Source organism: Mesocricetus auratus, unplaced genomic scaffold, assembly GCF_017639785.1.
Source record: "Mesocricetus auratus isolate SY011 unplaced genomic scaffold, BCM_Maur_2.0 Super-Scaffold_100003, whole genome shotgun sequence".
Classification (NCBI taxonomy): domain Eukaryota; kingdom Metazoa; phylum Chordata; class Mammalia; order Rodentia; family Cricetidae; genus Mesocricetus; species Mesocricetus auratus.
Genome location: NW_024429188.1, coordinates 95216990 through 95232044, shown reverse-complemented (window position 1 = coordinate 95232044; position 15055 = coordinate 95216990). Strand labels below are relative to the sequence as shown.

The 15055-nt window shown below is 34.9% G+C and overlaps 1 pseudogene; it reads left to right on the top strand.

Moving 5' to 3' along the window:
• Nucleotides 1-9680: 9680 nt before the first annotated feature.
• On the top strand, nucleotides 9681-9789 carry LOC121140129 (annotated as a pseudogene).
• Nucleotides 9790-15055: the final 5266 nt, after the last annotated feature.

Here is a 15055-nt window from a genome sequence, read left to right as displayed (position 1 = left end):
CTGGACTTACACTTCTATGGTCTCTCCCAGTCACACATGCCTAGAACATATGGAAATTTTTCTCAAACAACCCACCAAGTCAGTTCGCAAGGGCTTAGACTTCAGAGTAGCAGTCTTAACTTCTTGATATTTGGTGTTTTTTTGTTTGTTTGTTTTTCTTTTTTTAATCTTATAAATTTCATTTAAATTAGAAACAATCTTATTTTACATATCAATCCCAATTCCATTTCCCTCCCATACTCCCATGTCCTCCACAGACCCCCCTAATCCATTCCCCCAGGGAGGGTGAGGCCTTCATGGGGGAATCGTCAAAGTATGTCAAGTGGATTGGGGCAGGGTCTAAGACCTCCCCTGTGTATCTAGGCTGAGAGAGTATCCCTCCATGGGTAATAACAACACTGATATATCCATCATTCTAAAATAAAGCCGTGAGTAACACTCACTTATCTATTGTTCTGTATAAGACAAAGGCCTTATAATTAATCTTTGAACAATCCAAATAAGTTGGTATTTTATTTTGCCTATTTTATCAGAATAAGTAGATGCAAGGAAGCAAATGTGAGCCTTGAAACCCAATCTTTACATGTGAATATGTGTATTCTCTGTTGTTTAAGATGATTAACCTAACTTATATAAATCTCAGGTTCATCATTTCATCAGAAATTGCAGTCTACACTACTTTAAGAAACAATAGATTTTAGTGAAGCTTTTTTGACATCATGTAGAGTAGTGCCATTAAGACAGGTTTTGGAAGCCTGTAAGTAAAGCTCTTCTAAACTTTAATTCACACACAATGGAAACTTACATGATTATTTTTTCATTTACTAATTTTGATACTAAAACAATACATTTTTGTTAAACTTTGTGATCCCACTTCATAAAATTTGCTGAAATATTTCTGTTTCTTTTCCACTTGAATACATGGTGTCTCATTTATTTTTAATTTCCAAGACCTGTTCAGTCAAATATAGTAGCAATTAGCTCAATAAGGAGAGAAAAAATGTATACTCTACAGTATGTTTTGTTGCTAAGTTGTAATGTTCAGTTGATGTATTTGCAAAAATAGTTTGGATTTATCAAAATAAGAGGATAAATATAAAAAGTGACACTAGTGTCTATGCTAAGAATAAAAATGTGAAGTATCTGTGACAAACCCTAACAGAACATTATTATCTCTAAATCATTAATAATCAAGGAAGTTTTTATGTGTGTATCTGTTTCGTGTATGCATTTGTATTTATGATGTCTCATACAAGTGTCTTTGTCTGTGTATGAGTGGCATATGTGTGCATATGTGTATGGGCACATGTATTGGGGTGTAGGTACACAAGTGTGTTCATATTAGAAGACCAAGATAGACACAGATGCTTTCCTCAATTGCTTCTGTGCTTTGCTTTTTGAAACAAGGTGTCCAATTGAAATTGGAGCTTTACAAAAGTCCCTTATTTGACTGGCCAGAACTGCAGAAGGCTCTAGTTTCTGCTACCCCTTTCACCATGTTGTGCTTAGCTATCAAGCACTTTACTAACTTATCCATCTCTCATTCCCACAGTCATTTTAACTGTTTGATGCATGCTTTATTATCCTATTATTTTTAACATTTAAAGTATTTTCCATGAAAAGCTGATTTCAATGAATTGCTTATGATTTCTTATATTAGTTTGACAGTGATATATCTTATGAAGTATGAATCCAACTATTCATACATTAAATAAAATACATCCCATAATGCCTCAAAATATATTTTATGGAATGATTTCATTATAAGTCAAGAGATAAGTTTTTCGTGGGGAGGCATGTGCACTTGGCCACATGCTTATATGTATTTGTAAGCACATACATACATATGGATATATGATTTATAATATTGACTTGTGGAAGCTGAGCAATCCAATAGTCCACAGTCTGATACCTGGAACTGATAATATGTGTAGATAAGAGATTTCAAATGAGCATGTGCCATATAAAGGCATCCATATGCATGTATGCATATTTGTATGTATTACAAATATATATAAATGGAGGAAATATTTCCTCTAAGGAAGTAAGTCACAAAATTATGGCTACTGAAATATGTTCTGTTTATTTTACTTTGTTTTTTTTAAAAATATAAAGTCCAGGAAAGTCAATTATATATTTACAATCTATATCTGAAGATCTGAGAAGCATATCATACTGACTCATGGCAAAAACTAGATACAGGGACAACTGATAATGCAGTTTGGTATTCAGGACAGGAAAATTATTATGGTACCAGATCAAATACATTAAAACAGGAGAAATTTGATCGTATTCAAGCAAGAGACAAACTTACTGCTCAAGTCAGACCCAGAACAAATTGGATGGGTCACATTCTCTCTAACAGTGAGCTCTATGTACTTTGTATACTGGTTAAAATGTTAATATCATGAAGTGATAAACTCAAACACAAACCTGGAATAATTTTTGAGTACATATTTGATTATCTCATGGCCTAGTAATGTTGGTGTTTTAAATTGACATTGAAAATGTGCTTTTCAATTGCTGCCTATAAGCATCTTTACAAACCATATTTTATCTTCAAAGAAAACAATAAAATAAATTATTCCACTTCAAATATGAAATTATTTTAGGTACAAGAAATTACGTATAATTTCTCATGAGGATAGGTGTTAATATCATTAACTGAAGTTTATTCGTTACTTAGCATCCAGTTATATAAAAACTAGGAAGTAGAATTGAGAACACAAGCACTAGAAACATTTTTCAGTGGGTAAGAGCACTAGTGGCCTTTCTAGATGGATGAAATTCACTTCTCAAAACCTGATAGTTATATGCTGCCATCTGGAACTGTAATCCCACGAATTCTGATGTCTTCTTCTGGCCTGGTAATACACAGAGAAACGTGTAAATAAAACCCACACACATAAGAAAAATAAAGCTAACTTTAAAATAACATCACATATTGCTCAAAGTAATTGTTGTACATTCATTATATCATTTATAACATGTCAACTGAATTAAAAAAGACTATATACACAGAAACATATTGATTAAATACAGGGAAGACATGTTTATGAACATGTTAATCCTCTTTTCTATACATTTTACATTTTAGTGGTGTTGTAAGCCTTTAGAATAGGAAAAGAGAAATCTACTACCCCTAATTGGAGATTTGTTTGGCTTTTTTCCTTAAGAATAGGCAGGACATTTTATTTCCTTGTGGATTTTTTTGTAACCAACAGTAAGTTTCCATTTCCTGCAATTTAGATAATTTCTCCTCATATATATATTTGCGTTATCTTATCCTGTTGTACTGCAGATACCAAAGGGATGTGTGAAGCTTGTTGTTAGCCTAATCAACCAGTAGTCTATTTTGTACTTCTGCATCAAAACAAGGCTTCTTTGTTCATATAACAAGACAAGGTGAATTACTGCAGTCACTTCCATGGTCTTTGGCAAAGACTAAGGCCCAGTCCCTGCTAAAGAAGTACATACACACTTTTCAAGCAGTAAAGAAAAGGATGGGGGAGATGTCACTAGGCAGGACACCATAAACCATATAAACTGAAAACTCGGAGTTGATACTTTCCCTAGCTCTGATAACACCTCTTCTGTCAAAGTTACTTCAGCATTTTTAAGTAAACATCATTTTTTCATTGGGTATGTGTAATTGTTTCAATTGATGACAAACAACCCAGCTTCAGGTTGATATCAGTAGGTATTTATAATTACTGCTCCACTATAGTGAATCTATTTCAAGGTACTGAGTCATATGATGATCCCAGTGAATTTAAAGGGTTTTGGTCAGTTGTCATACTTCTTTGATTGTAAATTCTCTAAACAAAAGAAATGCTGTGTGAAATGCAAAAACATCATTCTTACATGATAATTTTGGTAGAAAACTATATGTATGCAAGATAAAATTCTTCAGAGAGTAAGTTTGTAATTCAATAAATAGAAAACATATTTTCCATAATGAAATATTTAATGTATTCATGGTGTCACATGTAGTGAGGGGATTAATTCAGTGTTTGATGTAATATTATTAGTACAGTATTTGCCTCTGTTCCTCATAGAGTATATACTATGAAATGGCTCTAGCTGAGTCAGCCTTTGTGAATTCACATCCATGTTACTGGGCTTCCTTCCCTTCTATTTTACCGAATTCATTATATAAGTCCACTTAAGTGATAACAAGAATTGTTAAATATCACAATGCTCTTCTAATTGCCTGACAAGATATAAAAATACACCTAAATATTACATGTTCATGATGGTTAGCCTCAAAACTACTCATAATAGCCCTCAATGTGAAATTATACAATACCAACAACTAATAACTATATAAATGAAACTGAACTGATGTTACCATAGAATGAAATGGAATTCAACTATAAGAATAAAGAAACTATTCAGTGCATACTAATCAGCATGAGTAAATTTAAAAGTATCGATTAAAAGACATGTGAAATCTCCACATATGTTTAAAAAGTTCAGAAGATAAATTATGTTAATTTCACTTGTTACCCTTGAAACAAAGACATTTTGCATCTGAGTTAATAAGTATTTTATTGGGTGATGGAAATACATAGAAAATAGATTGGGTCAATGAATTAAAAAATCTGGACATTTACCAAGCATACTAAATTTTAATTACACATTCCTATTAAGTTATTTTCTCATGATTTTGTGCCTTTGCAACCAGTGAATTGGCATATTGTAGAAACTAGACTCTAAAGGTCTTTTCCTTCAGATGATCTCCAGTATACACCCACATCAGCTTCTGAAATACAGTGTGTATAAAAACACTTGATTATTTGTGTATATATGAATATTCTTAGTATTTAGAGTTGTGTTTTTTATTCTTAAATTTATGTTTTTTCCTGAGTAAATATTTATTCTAATATTTCTAATTTCCAAAAGCTAAAATTATTATGTCACCATGTTCACTTGGCAATTGTCAAAAAGTTTGCCTGCAATAGATTAATATAGGGAATGTATAAATATATAGAGTTAAAAAGTATTAATATACAGAAGTATACACATATAAAGAGTTAAAAAGTATAACAGCAAAGCACCTGAAGTAATTTAGTCAATACCAGCAAGTTAACATAAGAGGCATATCTCAAGAAAATAAGAACAAATGGCTAATAATTATATTTAAAGTTTTCTATAGAGTTGGCCGCTAGGGTAGTACAAATCAAAACCACACTGTGATTATATACAATTCCAGTTTGAAAGACTATAACTAAAAAAAAGCAAACAATAGCATCTCTGTATGTACTACTTACTCTTCAGTATTTTAACTATTTCAGTCATTAGAGAAAAAGAATATGTGTGTTCCTTAAAAACTAAAAGTAGAGCTATAAAGTAGAGCTATAATATGATTCATCTCCAGAAATACCAGATATATCCTGGAGGAAATGAGAGAAGCATGAATTAGGAATACTGGAATCTCAATAAATAAAATATGGTAGCACTATCGTAAATAGCCAACTTGGGGAATCAGAATTTGTATCCATCAAATGACATTGAAATAAAATATAGTGTAAATAGTATGTATATAGAACATTTCATATATAATTATATGTAGAGAGAGATATTAGAGCATTATTTAGCAATAAAATTGAATAAACATTTTATAAATAGAAGGCATCATGTTAATCAAACTGAAATAGACATGAAAAGTCAGCTGTCACATAATTTCTTTCATATAAAAAAACAGATGACTAGAAAACAGACAAGGGATTTTTGAGACTTAGGAATGAGATTGCAGGAGAAGAAATGCTGTATAGTAGAGGAGAAAGAAAAGTATTCTCAACCACTGAAAATTTATGGGTCTATGTGAATACCACAATGGCACCCATTAAGTTATACAGTTAACTTATTGAAATAACACGCTGATTTATTAATAATGATAATAAAACAAATCAGAATGTTAGCATAGATTATTGGCGTTGACATGAATATATAAAGTACTATATCATTTCAATATAAAATACTTCCATTTAGTAGTTCTTTACAAATATAATAAAAATTAATAAGAATGTTATGAATATTCATACACTTCAGTTGGTAGATCATCTGTTTAACCTTTTGAAATGTGGTTTTAGTAGAATTGATTATCTCATAATTAGTTTAATGGTATAGATTATCCTACAATATGAATTTTATCTCTTTGTGGTACATTTATCTGGCATTTTTATTCTTTCTGTTTTTTGTTCTAAGGGTTGGCTCCAGTTACATGGTGTTGTCATCCATTTTTCATAGTAATTCTTAATTAAATGTTTTAATTAATAATTTTTATCCAGTTTTTGAGTGAGCAATGTTGTAAACAAGACCCAGGGTCTAATGAGAAAAAAAAAACCTGTTTTTGAAAAATAACACATTTTCTCATTGACAAATTTTGGACAGGGAAATTAACACCTCCAGATTTCTGAAGTCAATATTCTGAGTATCATTTTTTCTTAATATGTGCTAAAGCTTCTTTTTTTTGAAAAATATATCTAACTGTAGTGGGGCTAACAGTGATGGATCGGTGGTTAAAAGGTTAAGAGTTTTACAGAGAATCTAAGTTTGGTTCCCCGCACTCACATGGCTCATAACCATCTATAACTTCAATTTCAGGGCTTCTAACATCTCCTTCTATCTTCCAAAGAACACAAGTATTCATAGAGTGCACATAAATACATGCATGCAGTCTCTCTCTCTCTCTCTCTCTCTCTCTCTCTCTCTCCATAGATATGTATATATGAAAACATTTCTACAAATAAGTTTTAATTTTCATTTTTTAAAATATTTATTTATTTTATTTGAATGTATTTGCTTTGCGATCATGTATAATCAATGTATATATGCCTGGGTTCCACAGAGGAAAGAAGAGCGGCCAAAACTCCTAGAATTCTTGCGACGGATAATTGGGAGCTAGCAAGGAGTTAATGGGAGCTGAACTTGGGTCCTCAGGAAGCGCATGATAACTACTCATCCATCTTGCTAACCCCAATTTTCATGATTTTATAATTAAATTTAAATTTAAAAGCATAAATTCAAGGCATTTAAAAATATTTTCACAGGAGTATTATAGCATATAGTAATTTTCCTTGAGAAAGAGCAAGGAATGAAAATACAGAGATAAAGAAAATCAAAGAAAGGTATAAACATTTGTTTGGGCTATTTCTCTTTGAATACTAAACTGCAGGATACCCTTGGTATGAACAATTTCTCTCTATAAATCATTTAAATGATATTTTTAATGGATATTTCCCTTTCTCAGCTGAAGCATTGAGATAAACTTTTTTATTTGTTTAACAAAAACTATAACCTGAATTATATTTTATAATATAACAACCTGTTTTAAAATATAAGTTGTGTTTGATCAAAACAAATCCCATAGATTGGTGCCTCAGGGCAATATACTACTAATGTTTTATTATTTTGTTGGCATATTTCTTAAACAATATTTTAGATAATCCTGGGTGGAGCTACAATATCTCAGATAGTCTTAATATTTTTATTATAAGATATAAAATATTGTAAAATTTTCTAAATATGTTTTTTATTTTAGAAGCACTCTTATTTACATATCAATCCCGCCTTTCTCTTGCCCTCCTATCCTCCCATGCTCCCCACCGACCCTCCAACCCAATTCCCAGGGATAGTGAAGCCCTTCATGGGAGACCATCTCAGTTCTTCACCTCATTTGGGGGACAGCCCAGGTCATCCTTCACATACTAGGCTACAATAGTATCCCCCATAGGGAATGGGCTACAAAATTCCATTTGTGCTCTAGGGATAAACACTGTCTCCACTGTTAGAGGTCCCATAGACTGCCCTGGACTTTTCGCTGAAACCCACATTCAGAGGGCTTGGTTCGGTCCAATGCTAGTTCCCCAGCTTTACGACTATGGTCTCCGTGCTCTCACAAGGTCAGGTCAACTGTTTCTGCCGGTTTTTCCAGCATCTTCTTGGCTCCTTTGCTCATACCTCCACCCTCTCTGCAACTGGATTCCAGCAGTATGGCTCAGTGTTTAACTGTTGGTGCCTGTTTCTGCTTCAATCAGTTGCTGAATGAAGGCTCTAGAAATAGCAGCCAAGGTAGTTAGTTACCAATCTCATTATAGGGGAAAGGAATGAAAGACAGCCTCTCCACCACTGCCTAGATTCTTAGGTGGGGTTATCCCTGTGGATCCCCGAACATTTCCCCAGTATGAGACCTCTCCCCAAGCCTATACTTGCTACCTCTACCAAGGCATCTCCCTTATTGCCCTCCTTTATTCCTCCCCAATCTCAGTCCAACTGTTCTCCCCACTCCCCTTCTCCTCCTCTTCCCTTCCACCTTCCTCCTCTTCCCCCCCATGCTCCCAATTTTCTCAGGGGTTCTTGTCCCCCTCCCCTTTTCAGGGGACCATGTGTTCTTCTCTTTGGGTCCTACTTATTTCCTAGTTTCTCTGGTAGTGTGGATTGTAGGCTGGTAGTCCTTTGCTTTATGTATAATATCCATATATGAGTGAGTACATACCCTGCTTGTCTTTCTGTGATTGGGTACCTCACTCAGGATGGTTTCTTCCAGTTGAATCCATTTGCCTGTGAATTTCGAGATTTCATTTTTTTTTCCACTGAGTAATACTCCATTGTGTAAATGTACCATATTTTTCCATCCATTCTTCAGGTGAGGATTATCTAGACTGCTTTCGGGTTCTGGCTATTACAAACAACACTGCTACGAGCATAGTAGAATATATGTCCTTGTTGTATGAATATGCATCCTTTGGGTACATGCCCAAGAGAGGAATTGCTGGATCTTAAGGTAGTCGACTGATTGCTATTTTCCTGAGAAACTGTAATACTGATTTCCAAAGTGACTGTACAAGTTAGCACTACCACCAGAAGTGAAGGAGTGTTCCCCTTTCTCCATATCCTCTCCAGCAGAAACCGTCATTGGTGTTTTTGATTTTAGCCATTCTGACAGGAGTAAGATGGTATCTCAGAGTATTTTGAGCTTCGTTTCCCTGATGGCTGAGGATGTTGAGCACTTTCTTAAATGTCTTTCAGTCATTTTAGACTCCTCTATTGAGAATTCTCTATTTAGTTCTGTAGACCACTTTTTAATTGGATTGTTTGGTGTTTTGGAGACTTGCCTCTTGAGTTCTTTGTATCTTTTGGAGATCAGTCCTCTGTCAGATGTGGGGTTGGTGAAGATCTTTTCCCATTCTGTGGGTTGCCTTTTTGTCTGGTTGACTGTATGTATCATTTGCCTTGCAGAAGTTTCTCAGTTTCAGGAGGTCCCATTTATTAATTGTCGATCTCAATGTCTGTGCTACTGGAGTTATGTTCAGGAAGGAGTCTCCTGTACCAATTCGTTCAAGGGTACCTCCCACCTTCTATTCTAAGAGGTTCAGTGTGGCTGGTTTTATGTTGAGATTTTTGATCCATTTGGACTTAAGTTTTGTACAGCAATCTTCTACATGGCAGCCTCCAGTTATGCCAGCACCATTTGTTGAAGATGCTTTCTTTTTTCCATTGTATAATATTAGATTCTTTGTCAAAAATCAGGTGTTCCTAGGTGTGTGGGTTAATATCAGGGTTTTCAATTGTATTCCATTGATCTACCTGTCTATTTTTGTGCCAATGCCAAGCTGTTTTCAGGACTATGGTGTATGTTGCAATGATGGTATATTGGTGAGCATAGTTGCCTTCCAATTGCGTCTTGGACTTTTGACTAAGGTCAAGTGTAGTATCTGTTCCTAACAGTTTAATGCTGTTCATTTTTATGTAAAATTATATACAAGTAAAGTTTTTCTACCCTGATACAATTTCCTCTCCTTCCTCTCCTCTTTTTGGTGTTTTTAACTCCTGGTCCCTCCAATCCTTTCTCCCCCTCTTCCTCTGAATTTCCTGAGCACTGCTTACTGCTTGGCTGTGTGTCTCTGCATCTATTTCCATCACTTGCTGTGCGAAGCCTCTCCAATGATAATTTGCCTAGGAACTGATCTATATGTATAGCAGAATATCATTAGGAAGCATTTCATTGACTGTATTTCCTGGGGTGTTTGGTTCTATCCTTGGTCTCTGGAGTATCCTGCCTCTGGTTCCTGGCTCTGAGTGGTGAGCGCCCACTCAGGGTGGGGTTTTCCAGTTGTGTCAGTCATTAGTTGGTCACTCCCACAATTTCTGTGCTATTTTTACCCCAGCATATCTTGTAGGCAGGACAAATTGTGGGTTTAAGGGTTTGTTGCTGAGTTGGTGTCCCAATCCCTCCACTGGAAGTCTTACCTTGTTACAGGAGGTGACGACTTCATGCTTTTTCACACTTTACTACAGTCATCCTTGTAGATTCATGGGTTTTTCCATTGCACTGGATGTCTAGCTCTTCCCAGAGATGCCCCGCTACATTCCATTTGTCCTTTCCAGCATGCACTCTCTCGCCCACCCTCCTCCCTTCTCCTGATACCTCATAGTCCCATCCCCACGCCCCATACTGAGCCCTCCACCTTCTATTTCTCCTTCACAGTGAGATTCATGTGTTCCCCATTGAGTACTCTCTGTTATTTAGCTTCTCTGGGTCTGTGGATTGTAGCATGGTTATCCTTTCTTAATGACTAAAATCTACCTATAATTGAGTACACACCATGTTTTTCCTTCTGGGTCTGGGTTATCTCACTCAGGATAACCTGTTGTTTATTAAGATCATTTATAATAAACTCTGGTTGGCATATTTCCTTTGTACACTAAAATACATGCTACTTTTGGTAGCATGCTCTTCTCAAGAAAACATCATAATCTGTATGAAAACAGTTTCCATAGTATTATTATACAACTGATAGATCCAATAGAAGTAATGTTACCAAGTCTTTTGGAGAAAATAACTGAATCTAGTATCATACAGACTTTAGGATAAATTTTCCCCTATGCTCTGTCACATTTTACTACAAAGATATTAATTAAAAGTAGCTTGATTATTATTACATGGCAAACAGATCAATCCAAGAATCTGAAATTCTGTGCCAAACATTAAAGCGGGAAAAGAGAAACTATGTAGGCAATGATATGGTTGCCACTTTTAGATTTATAATTGCATAGGGTCTAAGCAACATAAATAAATTACTAGGTAGCATATGACATAGGCAGTCAGACATATGTCAGTAAGACCCATGTGGATAAAGTGAGGTACAATGGTCCTTCTGTTATCCTATAACATGTAAAATTAAATTGTAGGATTAAAACTAATATACTTAATTTTTAAATGAAAACTCATGAAACAAATATTAATACAGGAATAATTTGGTATCACTACACTAGCATATATGTAGGAAATTTTTATCTATTTAAGAATTTGACCAGTTAAATGTTGCCTGAACTGTTATTAGCATTTTAATTTGTTGCATTATGGGGAAGGGTTGTTTTACTGCATTTTACCCTCACTTTCATCTTAATATAGGTTCTTAATGGCCTAATGGTCCATCTGGATCATTTGCTCTATAAGAGCTTAATTCTATGTAGTAGCTTTATCATCTGTAGATTTCCATTTTAAAGTTTTTAGAAACATCACATGATGCCATATTGCTTAAGTGGCTCATGGTAATTGTTTTGAAGTCATTAACAAAACATGCCTCAATTCTCACTTTTATAAGTTTAAATTGAAGCTAATTTATACAGAAGAATAATCAAACTCCCACAGAAATGTATATCATTCTGATATTCTACTATGCATGGAATAAAACATGAACAATTGAAAAACCATTTTTAATATTATCTTTTAAGTACTAAGTTACAGAATTGGAGGTGATGTCCACCAATGTAACACATTTTCCTAAACCTACTCCAGACTGGTACCAAATAAATTAAAACACAAAAATATACATTTTGGAGTCTTATAGAGGAATGTAAACTTGAATACCTTTAAAATTCATATCACAGATACTTACACATAATTATTTTTGCATAACTATTTATAAAGCAAAATTCACAACAAACTTATATGACCCAAAATAGAAGGATGGATAAAGAAAAATAATAGAAGTAACACATATTGTTAGCCAGTAGGAAAAATTAAAGTATACAGTTTTTGGAAAATTGATCAAACTGAAGATAATCATATAAGTGAAATAAAGTAGCCATAGACAAATGAGTGATTTATGCTTTCTCTCATTACATCTTCCTAGATGTTACATAAAATAACCACATAAAATCACATATGTTTGCATTATCAGATATGAAATTGAGTTGATGACTTACAGAAGGAGAAAGAAGAAAGGAAATAGACGGAAATTATGAGAAGCATAAAACATATACATATAACAAAATGTACAATAGTAATGAAAGTGTTTATTCCAATTTCTAAATGAATAAGGATTTTCAAGACAACACTATTTACTTCCTAGGGAAATATCAATTAATAATGTAACTAATTTGTTGTTTGGATTGGATTGCAGTAGGATTAGTGTTAGTTAGCTATATTAGGCCTATTCAGTCAGGTTTCTCTGGAGAGATAGAACCATACTGGAGCAGATTTTTAAGCAGGAATTTAGATTGGGGTTTTGAATTATGCAATTATGTAAATTGGAAGTCGCCTGATGCATCTTTGGAAGGAAACTAGAAGCATAAACCATCCAAACTTCAACGGACACATATGTAGCATAGAAGAAAGAAGTTAGCAGTGCCAATTTATGTCTTTGATTGTTTAGTGGATGACTATCTATCCCACAGAAGTCTCCTCAAATAAAATGCATGTTTTTCTGGGTTTACTTTTTCTTAAAGATTCCTTGCAATCTTTAGAGTAAATTGAATTAATCTTCTGTTCTCATACTACATTTTGCAAAATAACAAAACATTTGCTGCATTTAGCAATGACTTCTTTTTGCACTGAATTCTACTGAAGCTCTGAGAGCCAATTGATGGTGTCTTAGCCATCTTTTACATTGCTGAAATTTACTGCATGCTTTCAAAAAGTGCCAGCAGTTAGAGTACTTTTATTTTATAATGTATATATGCTAGGAATAGTTTAACCAATAAACTGATTAAGTAGAATATTACACATATGTATTAGGGACACCTGTAGGAACACATTGAACATTGTGCCCCTTTGTATTTGCTTGTGCTGGTCATATAATTTGATGATGAGAAAACCCTGAGGAAGGAGCTAAAGAACACCATAAGAAGGAACGGAAGAGCACAAAAGTTTAAGAATGCCTCAAGACTGCTTAGGCTGAGGAGACTCAGATTGAGAGTCTTCAGATTGGAAGAGTTTTTAAATTTCTCCATTAGTGCCCAAAATAATTCAGAGCTAGAGGAAGGAGAGACATGTGGTGAGGTGCTGTTTTCTGGCATGAACTATCAATTCCACTAAAGAACATTCAGTAGCTGTGACTACTGCACAGATTTGCCCCAGTAACATTTTATCATAGATAGGGAAGAGTCCAGGAGCTCTAAATACATGCAGAGAAAGAAGGAAAGCGAGACAGAGAGACAGACAGAGAGAGAGGACAGAGAGAGAGAGAGAGAGAGAGAGAGAGAGAGAGAGAGAGAGAGAGAGAAAGAAAAGAAAAGAAAAGAAAGGAAGAAAGAAAGAAAGAAAGAAAGAAAGAAAGAAAGAAAGAAAGAAAGAAAGAAAGAAAACAGAAGCAAGAAGGGAACAGGAGACATAGTGGTTATGTGATAATAATGGGGTTCAAAGGAAGCAAGAAGGTCGTGGGAGACAGTATTAGTCAAGTGAATATGATTAAAATAAATATATACATGCAAGAAAAATGCCATAATAAAATCCAATATCGTGTATTATTAATATATTCTAATAAATTTTAAAATCATTGTTACACAACTAAGATCTCAATCAGTTTTTTTTTTTGTTTTTTACGAGACAGGTTTCTCTGTATTGTTTTGGAGGCTATCAGTCCAGCCCAGCCTCGAACTCACAGAGATCTGCCTGCCTCTGCCTCCCGAGTGCTGGGATTAAAGGCGTGCGCCACCACCGCCCGGCTCTCAATCAGTTTTTAAATTAGATAATTTTGTATGTATTCCTACTAGTACCTATCTTCCTCAAATGATATATAGATGGAGTGATTTGATTCCCTATTTGAGAATGGTTGGACTCCCCTTTCTGTTCCTCTTTCCTTGATCAAAGTACTTAATCAAATAAATAGCCAGTTTGCTCGTGACAGGTGTTTTGCACTCTACACAGGCCCATGTTGGCAGGCACATAATGATTGCCGCTATTTGTTCTGGTGCTCAAGGTATATCCCTAGCCATGACTGCTTCTTGCAGTTTGAGTTAAATTTGACTTTAAACCACTTCTACAAGGAAAGATGGGAAACACTTCCCCCAGGGCTCCAGGAGAGGGAGTATCCTAAAGTGCAAAACAAACAATGTGACCACAATCCTTCATTTGCAGGAATGTTTCCTATAATCTGTGAAGATACCCATTTCCTGATTGAGTAAGTAAGGATTTGCACTCAATTGTTGAGGAGGCTGACAGATACCCTCCTTTACTGACTCACTAATACCAGTCTTTATGCAAATAAGTCTTCTTTGCTTGTTAGAAAAATAGACAGCTAAAAGCCAAATAAAAGTAGTTCCAGAACAGATGACAGTAGTATTGAATAGTAGAAGTAGGACGCTAATGGAGTTGACAGCCACAGAGGATGTGGAGGCATGTGACCTGTAGCAAAAGACCAGTCAGTACAGCTACAGTGGCAACATTAAAGCAAAGAATCGGTAAAAGAAGTAGAAGTAGTTGCCAATCAGTAGCTTCAGTCACAACCTTAGAATAGCAGCAAGAAACACCTTGGAGCTAAAGAAGGTGACTTGATCCAGGAGTAGAGGAATGAGAAATACAGGGAGGTCTGCAGTAGCAGAGAACTGAGACTAAAGAAGGATACAAAGCTGTAAAGTGGAAAGGAACGGAAATTGCAAATACTTGTTACTAGAAGCATTCCAGAGAGCTGTCAATGCTAAGGAACAAAGGTTTCAGGCACCATAAGTCCTGTTGGTGAATTACTGCCACTGCTGTGGGCTGAGGAATCCCTATATTTAGTCCTGTCTAGAAGCGTCAGTGCAAGCCACTCTCAAGGACTGCTGA